The sequence below is a fragment of the Halichoerus grypus genome, chromosome 2 (assembly GCF_964656455.1).
Source record: "Halichoerus grypus chromosome 2, mHalGry1.hap1.1, whole genome shotgun sequence".
Taxonomy (NCBI): Eukaryota; Metazoa; Chordata; class Mammalia; order Carnivora; family Phocidae; genus Halichoerus; species Halichoerus grypus.
Window position 1 is genome coordinate 60,316,495 of NC_135713.1, and position 13,651 is coordinate 60,330,145.

Genomic DNA, 13,651 nt, shown 5'->3' on the forward strand with positions numbered 1-13,651 from the left:
CTGGAACAGATATATTTTGGGAGGATCCACAATTCAGCCTTCTCTGTCTTCTGGCCTCCATTCTTTAAAAAAAAAAAAAAAAAAAGAATTTCTTTTTTTTTAAAGATTTTATCTATTTATTTATTTGACAGAGAGAGAGATAGAGCAGGAACACAAGCAGGGGAGTGGGAGAGGGAGAAGCAGGCTTCCCGTGGAGCAGAGAGCCTGATGCAGGGCTCGATCCCAGGACCCTGGGATCATGACCTGAGCTGAAGGCAGATGCTTAACGACTAGGCCACCCAGGCGCCCCTTCTGGCCTCCATTCTAAGTCAGTAGTCATTCAAGTTGTTGTTCTGTAGTATGTAATTTATCATTTTTCTTTGGTGCTTTCAAGATTTTATTTTTGGTTTCAGCAGTTTGATTATGATGTGCCTGAGTATAGCTTTCTTCATATTTTTCCTGCTTAAGATCTGCTGACCTTGAATCTATAAATTTGTATCTTTCACCAGATTTGGGGCAATGTCAGTCATTTCTGCAAATAATTTTCTGTCCTGTCTTTATCTCCTCTTTCTGGATATTATCCCGTAGGTCCCTGAGTCTCTGTTCGTTTTTTTCCCCATCTTTTTTCTATCTTCTGTAGATTGGGTAATTTCTTTTAGTAATTCTTTCCTCTATTACTTCCACTGCACTGTTAATTCCATCTGGTGAGTTTTTTATTTTGGGTATTGTTTTTTTCAATTCTAGAATTTCTGTTTGGTTTTTTAAATATGTATAGCTTCTATTTTTCTGCTATGACCTCTTAACTTTTCATTCATTGCAAATCTATATTCCTGATTCCATGGAGTATAGTTATAATAAACTCTTTATAATCCTTATCTATAAATTTCAAAACCTGGGTCTTCTGCATATTGGTTCCATGAACTGTCTTCTCTCTGTTTTCACTTCTCCAACCCTGGAAGAGCCAGATGCAACCTAGTAAGTAGGGAAGAAGAGGAAGAGAGCAAAGTGGCAGAAATGATGAAGACATGCACTATATTGGATAGTCTCCATTATACTGGGGTAACAAGGAGCCCTAAAATCTCAGCAGCTCATACAATAAAGTTTATGTTTTGCCTGTGCCTCATGTCCTACATGAAATGGCGGAGGACGCACTCCACATGGAACTGAAGTCGTTAGAGGACCCACCATCTTATTCAGCCCCACCTTGAACACACAGCTCTCCCAGTTGTTTTCATGGGAGGACTATGCATGGCTTTTCAGTGTGCTTTAGCACAGGCGTGACAGCACTGGGGACAAGGAATGGTACAGTTGGTGACTGTCATCCCAGCCATGCTGTCTTTTTTACTACAAGTTTCTAAGTCTAGTTCAAACTGCAGCTGGTTGAGAAAAAGTTATAAATCAAATGAGAAGGTAAAACTGGGTAACTAGTTCTAATCAAATAAATTTGGAAAACCTCTGAGGTTTGCCAGAGATTTTATCACTGAAGTGGGAGGCAAAGAATAGGTAAATTATGAACGAATAGGTTCCTTAAAAAAAAGCTAAAAAGAGCCAGAATGCCTAATTGCTTTGTACTGGTTAAGTAGATTATGTACATTCACAGGTAGGTAGGTTATTTAGTCATTTAAAACTATGTTTCCAGAGAGCTTTTGGTGACATTGTTAAATGCTCGTGTTATAAGTGAAAAAAGTCAGGATATAAAACTGTATATGAGAATTCCCATGTCTTACCTGGATTACCATAAAGGCCCTAATTGTTACCCTCCTTAATGTCTCTGGTTCTCCAGTATGTTCCTTACACTGCAGCTAGTCACCTGTCTGCCATATAAAGCTAATGTCCCATGTGGCCTTCAGGATAAAATCCAAATTTCTTTTCATGGTGTATTGTATATCCGTTTGGTCTGCCTACATCTTGTTTCATTTTTCTCGAATACCTACTTCATATCCTATTCTCAAATTTATATTTCCACCCCAGATATTTCCTGAGCTCCAGATGTATATACACAAGTGGATAGACAAGTGACATCCCTCTTTGGTTGTCAAATAGTCCTCTCAAATTTAATATATGCACAATTAAGCCTTTTTTTTTTTTTTAGAACTCTTTAAAGTCGGACTTCTGATTCTCTCTCTTCACCGCACCAAATCTTGTCCTGTGCCAATCTTTTCTAACTCAGTAAGTGATACCTCTACCTACTCAGCCAGCAAAGCCAGAAATTCAGGAGCCATCCTTGAGTGTCAGCTCCTTTAACTCCAGCTAATACTTGGTCCCTCCTGGCCCCTGTTTCTTCCCTATGGCATGATAATTCAGCCTCTCAACTTTCCTTTCTCACTGGCTTGTTCTCTGACTCTACCCCAGTTCACATTACTAAGAGATTCTGATTCAGCTTTGTCTCTGCTGGGTTTTTTTCATGTCCTGAAGGAAGTCAATCCATCTTGTTGGTTCTGTTTCACAAGTTTTTTAGTGTGTCCCTGCTCTCATGGAATTGGTAAAGAAATGTTTTGCAAACTTTTTCAAAACCTTATCATCCCAAAGTGCTATGACATAGACCGATAGAGGTAGGAAAGAGAGCTGCAGACTAATTCATTGGTTGATGGAGGCTTCTGACAGTGTCCATTGTTGTGTCTACACGCTATTTTACTTCATTTATTTTTGTTTTGTTATCTAGACTTTTTGTTTCTTTTTTTTTAATAACCACTTTTTTGAAATACAACTCACCTACAGTAAAATTCACCCTTTAAAAGTGTACAAAGAGTGGAGTTTTCTAGTATATTCAGAGTTGTGCAACCATTATCACTACCTCATTTTAGAACACTTGATTCCCCTTGTTTTCAGCTCTCTGATGAAAAATTTCAAATTATGTCCTTTATCTCCTCAAACATAGTAAGCATAGCAGTTTTATACTTGGAGTTGGATTACTCCAGTATGTGGTGTGCTTGTTGGTATGTTTCTAATGTCCATTGTTTCTGCTGGTGTCAGTTATAAAATTTTCCTTGTGTGCCTAGTTATTTTTCAGTTGAGTGCTAGATGTTTTATTTGTAAAACCTGTTTGCAGAAATTGTCGAAACCTAAGGTCGTGTACTCCTCTAGAGAGGATTCACCTTTGCTTCTGCCAGACACTTGTGAGCACTTAGCAATCCTGGATTACCCCAGGCCTTTTTAGAGGTTTTGATTGTCGGAAAGAGAACTACAAACCCCAAGATGCTTGTCAATATCAGCTTTACTCTTGTTCATGGGTATACCCCTTTGAGGTTCCTACAAAGGAAATGGTTTCACTTGGGTTCCCTCCACTCTGCTCTTTTTTTTTTTTAAAGATTATTTATTTGTCAGAGAGAGAGAGCACAAGCAGGGGGAGTGGCAGGCAGAGGGAGAAGTAGGCTCCCCGCTGAGCAAGGAGTCCGATGCGGGACTCAATCCCAGGACCCTGGGATCATGACCTGAGCCAAAGGCAGATGCTTAACCAACTGAGCCACCCAGGCATCCCTCCACTCTGCTCTTATCTGGCCCTGGGCTCTAATCTTCATGCTCTTAGCCATGGAAGGCTGTCACTCAGTTCCACATTTCTTTTGTAATTGAGGTATAATTGACATACAACGTAACAGTTTGAGATACATAACATAATTTCATATTTTTATATATTGTGAAATGATCTCCACATTAAGTCTAGTTAACATCCATCACCATACATAGTATCAAAAGTTCAGGAAAAATACAGAAATAAAACCAATGAATCACTGAAGTAGTAATTGATAAAAGCATACTGAAAAAGCACACACCAGGAAGACAGTTTGCAAGCCAGGAGCACTCAAATCAAAACATGGAATGAGGCTTAGAGGTTTATTATTATAAACTAGCTTATATAGTGTAGAGACAGTGACTGTTTATTCTTCACAGTGATTAGTTATAATATTAGAATTTTCTTAAATGAAAGAGAATTATTGGTTACCTCATGGGGGAACAATTTAAGTTTTGCTTATGATTTCCAGAGGCATAAGCAAGAAGAAACCCAGGTCAAGTTAGCCTCACTTGCCTTGCAAAATAAGCTCCAAGACAAGCTCTGGTCTCCATATGTGTTTGATTCTAACAATTCCTTTTTGGTCATTCTCTTAGCAAGCTGAGTGTAGCCAACTAGTATAGCATTACTCTTGGTTACCACTGTTGATGTAGCCAGGCTAAAGAATCACACATTCACTGTTTCCAATAGTTGAGTCCTCAGGATGGAGGGTCATGTAGTCACTGTTGCCAGCAGTCAGATCATCGTCATACACTTGGGAGGTCAGATCATTGAGTTCCTCGAGTTGTCTAATCCTGATGGATATAATTTGAGGTGTGAGTGGCTGCCCAAAGGCATTCAAAACCCTTGAGAGGATACAACACACTAGAAACATTGAAATGATTGATAAGGAGATATGATTCTCCAAGGAGAATAATAGCCAAGGATTGAAAAATTCCCCAGAGCAGAGATTCCCAGAAGCCAAGATTTAACCATTTAATCAAATGAGTTCTAATCAGATTCAGGTTTTACCTTTCTAATTCAATCTACATTTTTTTAGTTATTTTACATAGGCACAATAGATGTATTAACAGTCATGTGTCCTCATGATTATTTTGGACAGCATGAACATGAGGATGTTTTATTTCAGGAGACAGAATTACAGATGACTTTCCACCTTAACTAGGCCTCCATGATGTGAGCAATCAAGTAATGCATTTCTATGGAAATAAAAGAAAAACGGGTTAATAGCTCAAATTATAAATTCATTTTTGAGTTTAGACAGCAGCCAGTTGAGAGAATTTCTAGATTTGAGTTTGGAGCTTTTTTTAATTTTTTTTTATTTTTAAAGATTTTATTTATTTATCTGAGAGAGAGAATGGGAGACAGAGAGCATGAGAGGGGGAGGATCAGAGGGAGAAGCAGACTCCCTGCTGAGCAGGGAGCCCAATGTGGGACTCGATCCCAGGACTCCAGGATCATGACCTGAGCCGAAGGCAGTTGCTTAACCAACTGAGCCACCCAGGCGCCCTGGAGCTTTTTTAGAAGATAAAATGAGGATGACAGTTTCAGGCACATGTTTTTGTATTTTGGGGATAGATACCCAGTCATATGATTTCTGGATCATATGGTAGTCCTATTTTTAACTATTATTTTGCTTAGCACTATACTTTCTGTTTCCATCCACGTCATTGCAAATGGTAAGGTTTCATCCTTTTTATGGCTAAATAATATATATATGCCACTTCCTCTTTATCCATTCATCTGTTGATGTACACTTGGGCTGCTTCCATAATCTGGCTATTGTAAATAATGCTGCTATAAACATAAGGGTGCATGTATCACTTTGAATTTGTGTTTTTGTATTTTTGGAGTAGATACCCAGTGGTGCGATTTCTGGATCATAGGGTAGTCCTATATTTAACTTTCTGAGGAACCTCCATACTGTTTTCCATAGTGGCTGCACCAGTTTGCATTCCCACCAAGAATGCAAAAGGGTTCTTTTTTCTCCACATCCTCACCAACACTTGTTTCTTGTGGGTTTTTTTAAGTTTTTATTTATTTATTTTCCCATTTAAGTAATCTCTACACCCAACCTGGGGCTCAAACTTACAACCCCCGAGATCAAGAGTTGCATGCTCTACCAACTGAGCCAACCAAGTGCCCCATTCTTGTGGGGTTTTTTTAGCCATTCTGACAGGTGTGAGGTGATACCTCATTGTAGTTTTGATTTGCATTTTTTTGATTTGTATTTATAATCATCTTCATTGGTTTATTCAGAGACTTATACTTTTGTTTCATCTTGGGTTAGCAGCTTTATGAATCAATCCGCTTTCCACTAGATTTTTAGAAATGCTTATCTAGTCCAGTGTTATGATTTAAAGTTATCAGAAACCTGTGTTCTAGAATACTGGTGAGGGTCTTTTCCATGAATCTTTTTGAAGATGAAGCATCTTTGCCTGCAGTTGATTGTAAATGCTTCCAGAGAAAATTCAAGAGTAAAACAATAAATGTCTGTGAATGACAAGACTTCAGAATAGCTTTGGTTAAAGATCTGGTAAGAGTTTGCTGAAAAAAAAAAAAAAAGATTCAATTGAGAAGCAGACTGTTATCTTTGTGATATATAGTACTGTAAAATAATAACTGGAATTATAACTAATAACATCATACCAGGACATACTACAATTTTAGGAACTTTGTATAATTTCTGGAACAGTTATATTAATAACGTATAACCAGGGACACCTGGGTGGATCAGTCAGTTAACTGTCCGCCTTTAGCTCAGGTCATGATCCCGGAGTCCTGGGATCAAGCCCCGCATAGGGCTCCCTGCTCAGCGGGTAGTCTGCTTCTCCCTCTGCCCCTCCCCTTACTCATGCTCTCTCTCACTCTCTCAAATAAATAAGTAAAATCTTAAAAAATAAATAAATAAATAACCATATGAATATAATCTAAGAAGATTAAGCATTACTTTTTATTCAACAATATTTCCCATGTAGTTTAACATAGCAAATAAGCCTAAATAAATTAATATTTCTCTTTTATACAGAGAGAGAACACAACTTTTGAGATTTTTCAGGGTTCTTCAGGAAAATCCCAAAGTTAGTTCAAATTCAAAAAGACTTCATTCAGAATTTGATTTGCTGAAGTTTGTTAAAAATGTCAAAAGATTTGGGGCACTAGTGTGGCTCAGTTGGTTAAGCATCCAGCTCTTGGTTTCAGCTCAGGTAATGATCTCGCGGTTATGAGATTGAGTCCACACTCAGTGTGGAGCCTGCTTGAGATTCTTTCTCCTCTCTCTCTGCCCCTCCCCCTCTCTTAAAAAAATATAAAATTTAAAAAAATGTCAAAAGATTTAAAACATTTGATCAAATAGGATAACAGTTCACTGTCAAACAATACTTAGTTATCCATTCAACCAAAGTGACAATTAAAAGATTTCAAAGGCAAATACAGAAAGCCATATATTTGTAGGGAAAAAAAAAAACCCTTAGCTCTTTTAATAGAGAAGAGTGTTTTTTTTTAAGTAATGATAAAGACAACATGAACCACAGAAAATTATTTTGATAAAACAGAATCTTTGTTTTCTAGGGAGATTATTTAAAAAGCAAAGAAAAACCTTTCATAATCTTATCAAGAGCAGAGAAATAGTCCAAGAAAACTTTGTCCTTTTAGCAGATGAAAGGAAATTAAGTTATAGTTTTATATAAATACACTATATATTAAAGCTTATTTTTAAAAACCCTTAGGGATGCCTGGGTGGCTTAGTAAGTTAAGCATCCAACTCTTGATTTTGGCTCAGGTCATAATCTCAGGTCATGAGATCAAGCCCCGCATCAGGCTCCACGCTCAGTGGGGAGCCTGCCTGGGATTCTCTCTCCCTCTGCCCCTCCCCCCACTTGCATGCACACTTGCTTACTTTCTCTAAAATGAATAAATAAATCTTTAAAAAAAAAAAAATCTTGCAGTAAATCAATTTTACCCAGCTTTGACCTCACAACATAAAATTTCTTTCCCACAAACCTTCTGCAGCTCCTGTATCCATTTAGCCTCTATCCCACTCTTTTTTACTTCTTATTCTGGAACAACCAGTCATTTTATTTTAGACAACAGTACTCTTTCTTCATAATGAAAACACATCCTATATTCTTTGCATACTCTGCACATAAATACACATGATTTTCTTCCCACATTTTTGTATACAAAATTGCTTCCTTTTACTTTTACTGTTTCTAGTAGGTTTATTTTTACACATTGATTATAAATTTTAACTTGTTTCTAGTAGGTTTATATTTACATATTGATTATAAATTTTAACTATTAGTAATCTTTACCTTCCAGTGAAAACTAAGGCACAGGCAATTGTGAACGGTCTTTCATATATTAGCATCCCATAGTACATTAGCAAACTTACAAATACATAGTTATAAAAACTTACAGTTTTTGGAGACATATTTTTTGTAGTATAACTTTTCAATGTGGCAATATTAATAAACCCAAATATCTTTTGTCTCTAAAAATTAAAAAGCCCAAAGTAGAGGCACCTGGGTGGCCAGTCGCTTAAGTGTCTGACTCTTGATTTCAGCTCAGGTCTTGACCCAGGGTTGTGCCTGCATTGGGCTCCACACTGAATATAGAGCCTACTTGAAATGAAGTGGCCAAAAAGTAGATAAACATGTTTAGCTATCAATGTCTCAGTATATTTTCTTATTTGAGAATGACCTATATATTCAATGAATATTCATTATATAGTTTAACTTAATGTAAACTTTTATTTAAATGTATTTAAATTACTTTTTTAACAATTGTGCTTAGGTTAGACCTGAAACTGCTAACCATCGTTTTAAATTATTTTTTCTTCTTGACAAATTTTGCAACATAAATATAGCATGAGTTTATTTGACTGGTAAACCCAGGTAGAAACGTTGCATGTTTGCATTACATTTATGTTGATAATTCTGAGTACATGCCTGTATTTATTAAACCAACAAACTTAAACTACTTTCTGTTTATCATAGATTATCCCATATCATGTGAACTTGGAAAACATTTGGGTTAGGTTATGTATTTCTGAGTTTTAGGAAAACTTAATTTATACAACTGTTTCTTTCACTTTTAGCCAATTAAATAGAACTCTCTTAAAAATATCACATATACATATACATAGATTTACATAAACGTACAGACACACACACACAGATCTTATATTTTCATTTTAAAATTTTTGCTATGTTTTGGGTACAATATAGAACTCAAAAGAATAGCTGGATCCAGAAATGTATTTGGCAGAGAGACTAAGTTAAGATTGCCTTGTTAGATGGCCAAAGTTTCTTACTAAAATTTGTGTGCTTTAAGGATTCTTCTGCAGAAGCTATTTTTGGAGTCATTTTGCCTTTTTTTTTTTTTTAAGATTTTATTTATCTACTTATTTATTTGACAGAGAGAGGCACAGCGAGAGAGGGAACACAAGCAGGGGGAGTGGGAGAGGGAGAAGCAGGCTTCCAGCGGAGCAGGGAGCTCGATGTGGGGCTCGATCCCAGGACCCTGGGATCATGACCTGAGCTGAAGGCAGATGCTTAATGACTGAGCCACCCAGGCACACCTCATTTTGCCTTTCAGAAGCTTCTACATACCAATCAAAGAACGCATTTCATTATCTCTGAGAGTTTTGATCCTCCCTTTTCAAGGGTACTGTTTAAGGTGGATTTATCTAAGTTAAAATTTCCTCCAAAGGGGCCACTACAATTTCAAATTTTTTGAAAATTCACACTCATTTTCCAAAAGTACCCAAGATCCAGGGTGACTAGGTGGCTCAGTTGGTTAAGCGTCTGCCTTGGGCTCAGGTCATGATCCCAGGGTCCTGAGATCAAGACCTGTGGAGGGTTCCCTGCTCAGCAGGGAGTCTGCTTCTCCCTCTCCCTCTGCACCCCCTCCAGTTGGTGCTCTCTTGTGTGCACACTCTTTCTCTCATGCTGTCCCTCTCTCTCTCTCAAATGAACTCTTTAAAAAAAGTACACAAGATCCTCGTCTATAGTGGCTATACATTATAAAAGGGAGAAGTCTTTATAGGACAGAGTTTTAGACCAGGTAGAACCCATCTTTGCCTTTAGAGTCCCTAACACAAATCATCTCTGGGGGCCCCAGTAATTCTACCGTGGTGTAAAATCAAGAATCATGGGTTTTTCCCTTTACATACAGAAGGGTGGCTTACGGAATGGCTTCAACAAAAAGAGAAAGCAAATGTGCACAGTGAAGCTGGAGAGCCCAGAACACAGATAGTGGAGTTCAGATCAAGAGAGATATACCCTCAAACTCCAGAGTCAGTGAGAAATCATTGAGCCCATTGTGGTGTGTGGGTACAGCACCTGTGTGCTCACCAGACTTGGAGTCACTGGGTAGCTTCTTTGGATCCCACTTCTGACACCACCGAGCCAGAAGTTCAGGGAAAAAAACAGACCTAAAACCAATGAATCCCTGAAGTACTATTAGTAAAAGTATATCGTGTTTACACCAAAAAGACAGTTTGCAAGCCGGAGGCTTTCCAATCAAAGCATGGAAGGAGGCTCAGAGGTATATTATTATAAAGCAGCTTATGTATTATAGAGGTAATGACTGGTTACAGTATTAGAATTTTCTTAAAAGAAAGGGAATTGGTTAGTGGTTATCTCATATCAGTTTTGGGATCAATTTAAGTTTCACTTATCATTTTCAGAGGCATAAGCAAGAAGTGTCCCATGTCAAGTTAGCCTCACTTTCCTTGCAAAATAAGTTAAGCTTTGCCTGTATGACTAAACTAGTTTTATCTGTCCAGAGAATTTTCAAGTCTGGTCTTTATTTGTGTTTGACTTTAACAATAGTTAGAAAAAATTATTTCTTACGATGAGGACTTTAAAGAGCTACTCCCTTCACAACTTTCAAATATGCAATACAGTATTATTAACTATAGTCTTTGTGCTCTATATTATATCCCCATGACTTATTTATTTTATAATTGGAAGTTTGTGTATTTGACCGCCTTGATCCATTTCATCTAACCCCCATCCGCACCACTGGCAACCACCAATCTGTTCTCTGTATCTATGAGCTTTGGGTTGTGTTTTGTTGTTTTCCTTTTGTATTGTTTAGATTCCACATATAAGTGAGATCATACAGCATTTGCCTTTGACTTATTTCACTTTGCATAATGTCCTCAAGGTCTATCTCATTGCAAATAGCAAGATTTTATGTTTTTTATGAATGAATAGTACTTCATTATGTGTATACGTGTACACATACTCACATACCACATATTCTTTATCCATTCATTCATCCACTGGTAGACCCTTAGGTTGTTTCCATATCTTGATTATTATAAATAATGCTGTAGTGGACATGGTGGGGTGTATCTTTTTAAGTTAGTGTTTTCATTTCCTTTGGATAAATACCCATAAGTGGAATTGCTGAATCATATGGTAGTATATATTTTTTAAAGGAACCTCCATACTGTTTTCCACAGTGGCAGCACCAATTTACATTCCCATCAACAGTGTACGAGGGTTCCTTTTTCTCCACATCCTAACCAACAGTTGCTGTTTCTTGTCTTTTGATATAATAGCCATTCTAACAGGTATGAGGTGATATCTCATTGTAATTTTTATTTGCATTTCCCTGATGATTAGTGATGTTCATCATATTTTCATATACCTGTTGGCCATCTGTGTGTCTTTGGAAAAATGTCTGTTCAGGTACCCTGCCCATTTTTTTTTTTAAGATTTTATTTATTTATTTGACAGCGACAGAGGGAACACAAGCAGGGGGAGTGGGAGAGGGAGAAGCAGGCTTCCCGCTGAGCGGAGAGCCTGATGTGGGGCTCGATCCCAGGACCCTGGGTTCATGACCTGAGCCGAAGGCAGACGCTTAACGACTGAGCCACCCAGGTGCCTCATCCCTGCCCATTTTTTAATCAGATTGTTTTTTGCTATTGAGTTGTATGAGTTTTTTATATATTTTGGATTTTTAACTCCTTATCATATATGATTTGCAAATATTTTTTTCGTTCAGTAGGGTGCCTTTCATTTTGTTGACAATTTCCTCTGCTGTACAGAAGGTTTGTAGTTTGATGTAATTCCACGAGTTCATTTTTGTTTTTGTTGCCTTTGCTTTTGGTGTCAGGTCCAAAAAATCATCAAGACCAGTGTCAAGGAGTGGACTGCCTATGTTTTCCTCTAAAAGTTTAATGGTTTCAGGTCTTACATTCAAGCCTTCTTATCCATTTTGGGTTAATTTTGTATATAATGTAAGATAGTAATCCAGTTTCATTCTTTTCCTTGTGACTGTTCAGTTTTTCCAGCATCATTTACTGCAGAGACTGTCCTTTTCCCATTGTTATTCTTGGGTCCTTTGTCATAACTTAATTGACCATCTATGTGTGGGCTCTCTATTCTGTTCTGTTGATCTATGTGTCTGTTTTTATGCCAACACCATACTGTTTTGATTGCTTTAGCCTTGTAATATAGTTAGAAATCAGGAACTGTGATGCCTCCAGCTTTTTTCTTTTTTCTCAAGATTGTTGTTGCTGTTCAAAGTCTTTTGTGGTCCCATACAAATTTTAAGGTTGTTGGTTATATTCCTATAAAAAATGATATTGGAATTTTGATAGGGATTATATTAAATCTGTAGATTTCTTTGGGTAGTATGGACATTTTAACAATATTCTTCCAATCCATGAGCATGAAATATCTTTCCATTTATTTGTGTCGTCTTCATTTTCTTTCATCAGTGTCTTATAGATTTCAGTGTATGGGTCTTTTACCTCCTTGGTTCAATTTATTCCTAGGTATTTTATTCTTTTTCATACAATTGTAAATGGGATTGTGTTCTTAATTTCTCTTTCAGATAGTTTGTTATTAGTGTGTAGAAACTTTTTTGCATATTAATTTTATCCTGTAACTTTACTGAATTTATTAGTTCTTTTTTTTTTTTTTTTTTTAAGATTCATTGATTTATTTTTGAGAGAGAGCTGGAGGAGAGGGAGAGAATCTCAAGCAGACTCCCTGCTGAGCACAGAGCCCAGTACCAGGCTCAGTCTCACAACCCCAAGATCATGACCTGAGCCAAAATCAAGAGCCAGAGGCTTAACCAACTGAGCCACCCAGGCGCCCCTTGAATTTATTAGTTCTAATAAGATTTTTTTTTTTTTTTGGTGGCATCTTTAGGGTTTTCTACATATAATATCATGTTATCTGCAAATAGTGATCATTTTATTCTTCCTTACCAATTTGGATGCCTTTTATTATTTTTTTCTTGCCTAATTGCTCTAAGAGTTACAGTAATGTTGAAAAAAACTGGCAAGAATGGGCATCCTTCTCTTGTTCCTGATCTTAAAGGCACTGTTAAGTGTGATATTAGCTGTGGGCTTGTCATATTATGACCTTTATATGTTGAGGTATGTTCCCTCTTTTTTGAGAGTTTTTATCATGAAGAGATGTTGAATTTTTCTGTATCTATTCAGATGACCATATGATTTTTATCCTTCATTTTGTTAATGTTGTGTATCTTGATTGATTTGTGGGTATTGCACCATCTTTGCATCCCTAGAATATATCCCACTTGATGGCATATGATCCTTTTCATATATTGTTGAATTTGGTTTGCTAATGTTTTGTTGAGGATTTTTGCATCTGTGTTCATTAGTGATATTGGCCTGTAATTTTCTTTTATTGTGGAATCTTCATCTGGTTTTGATATTAGGGTAATATTTGGCCTCACAACATGATTTTGGAAGTTTTCCCTCCTCTTCTGTTTTTCAGAAGAGTTTGAGAGGATTGGTATTAATTCTTAGGATGGGTAGAATTCACCAGTGAAACCATCTAGTCCTGGACTTTCATTTGTCGGGAGGTTTTTTATTACTGATTCAATCTCCTTACTAGTAATTGATATATTCAGACTTTCTATTTCTTCATGATTCAGTCTTCTAAGGTTGTACGTTTCTAGGAATTTTTCCTTTTAGGTGGTTCATTTTGATGGTGTTTGTATTTCTGTGGTATCAGTAATGACTCCTTTTTCTTTTTTTTATTTTATTTGAACCCTTTCTTTTTTTCTTGATGAGTCTAAGCTTAGTTAATGGTTTGCCATTTTTACCTTTTCAAGCTCTTAGTTTCATTGATCTTTTGTATTGGTTTTTTAGTTTCTCTTTCATTCATTTGT

General features: G+C 36.8%; 1 long non-coding RNA gene across 9 annotated transcripts in view; it reads left to right on the plus strand.

The window, feature by feature from the left end:
* The window catches only part of LOC118553332 (uncharacterized), a 63,365-nt gene that overhangs the window by 23,242 nt on the left and 26,472 nt on the right, over positions 1 to 13,651 (plus strand). For 2 of the 9 annotated variants that reach the window (XR_013445623.1, XR_013445624.1), the window contains one exon: positions 2,072 to 2,148. The exons of the other annotated variants lie outside the window; for them this stretch is intronic. This is a non-coding gene — a long non-coding RNA (uncharacterized LOC118553332). The remainder of the gene's footprint in view (positions 1 to 2,071; positions 2,149 to 13,651) is intronic. 9 annotated transcript variants of the gene reach the window in all.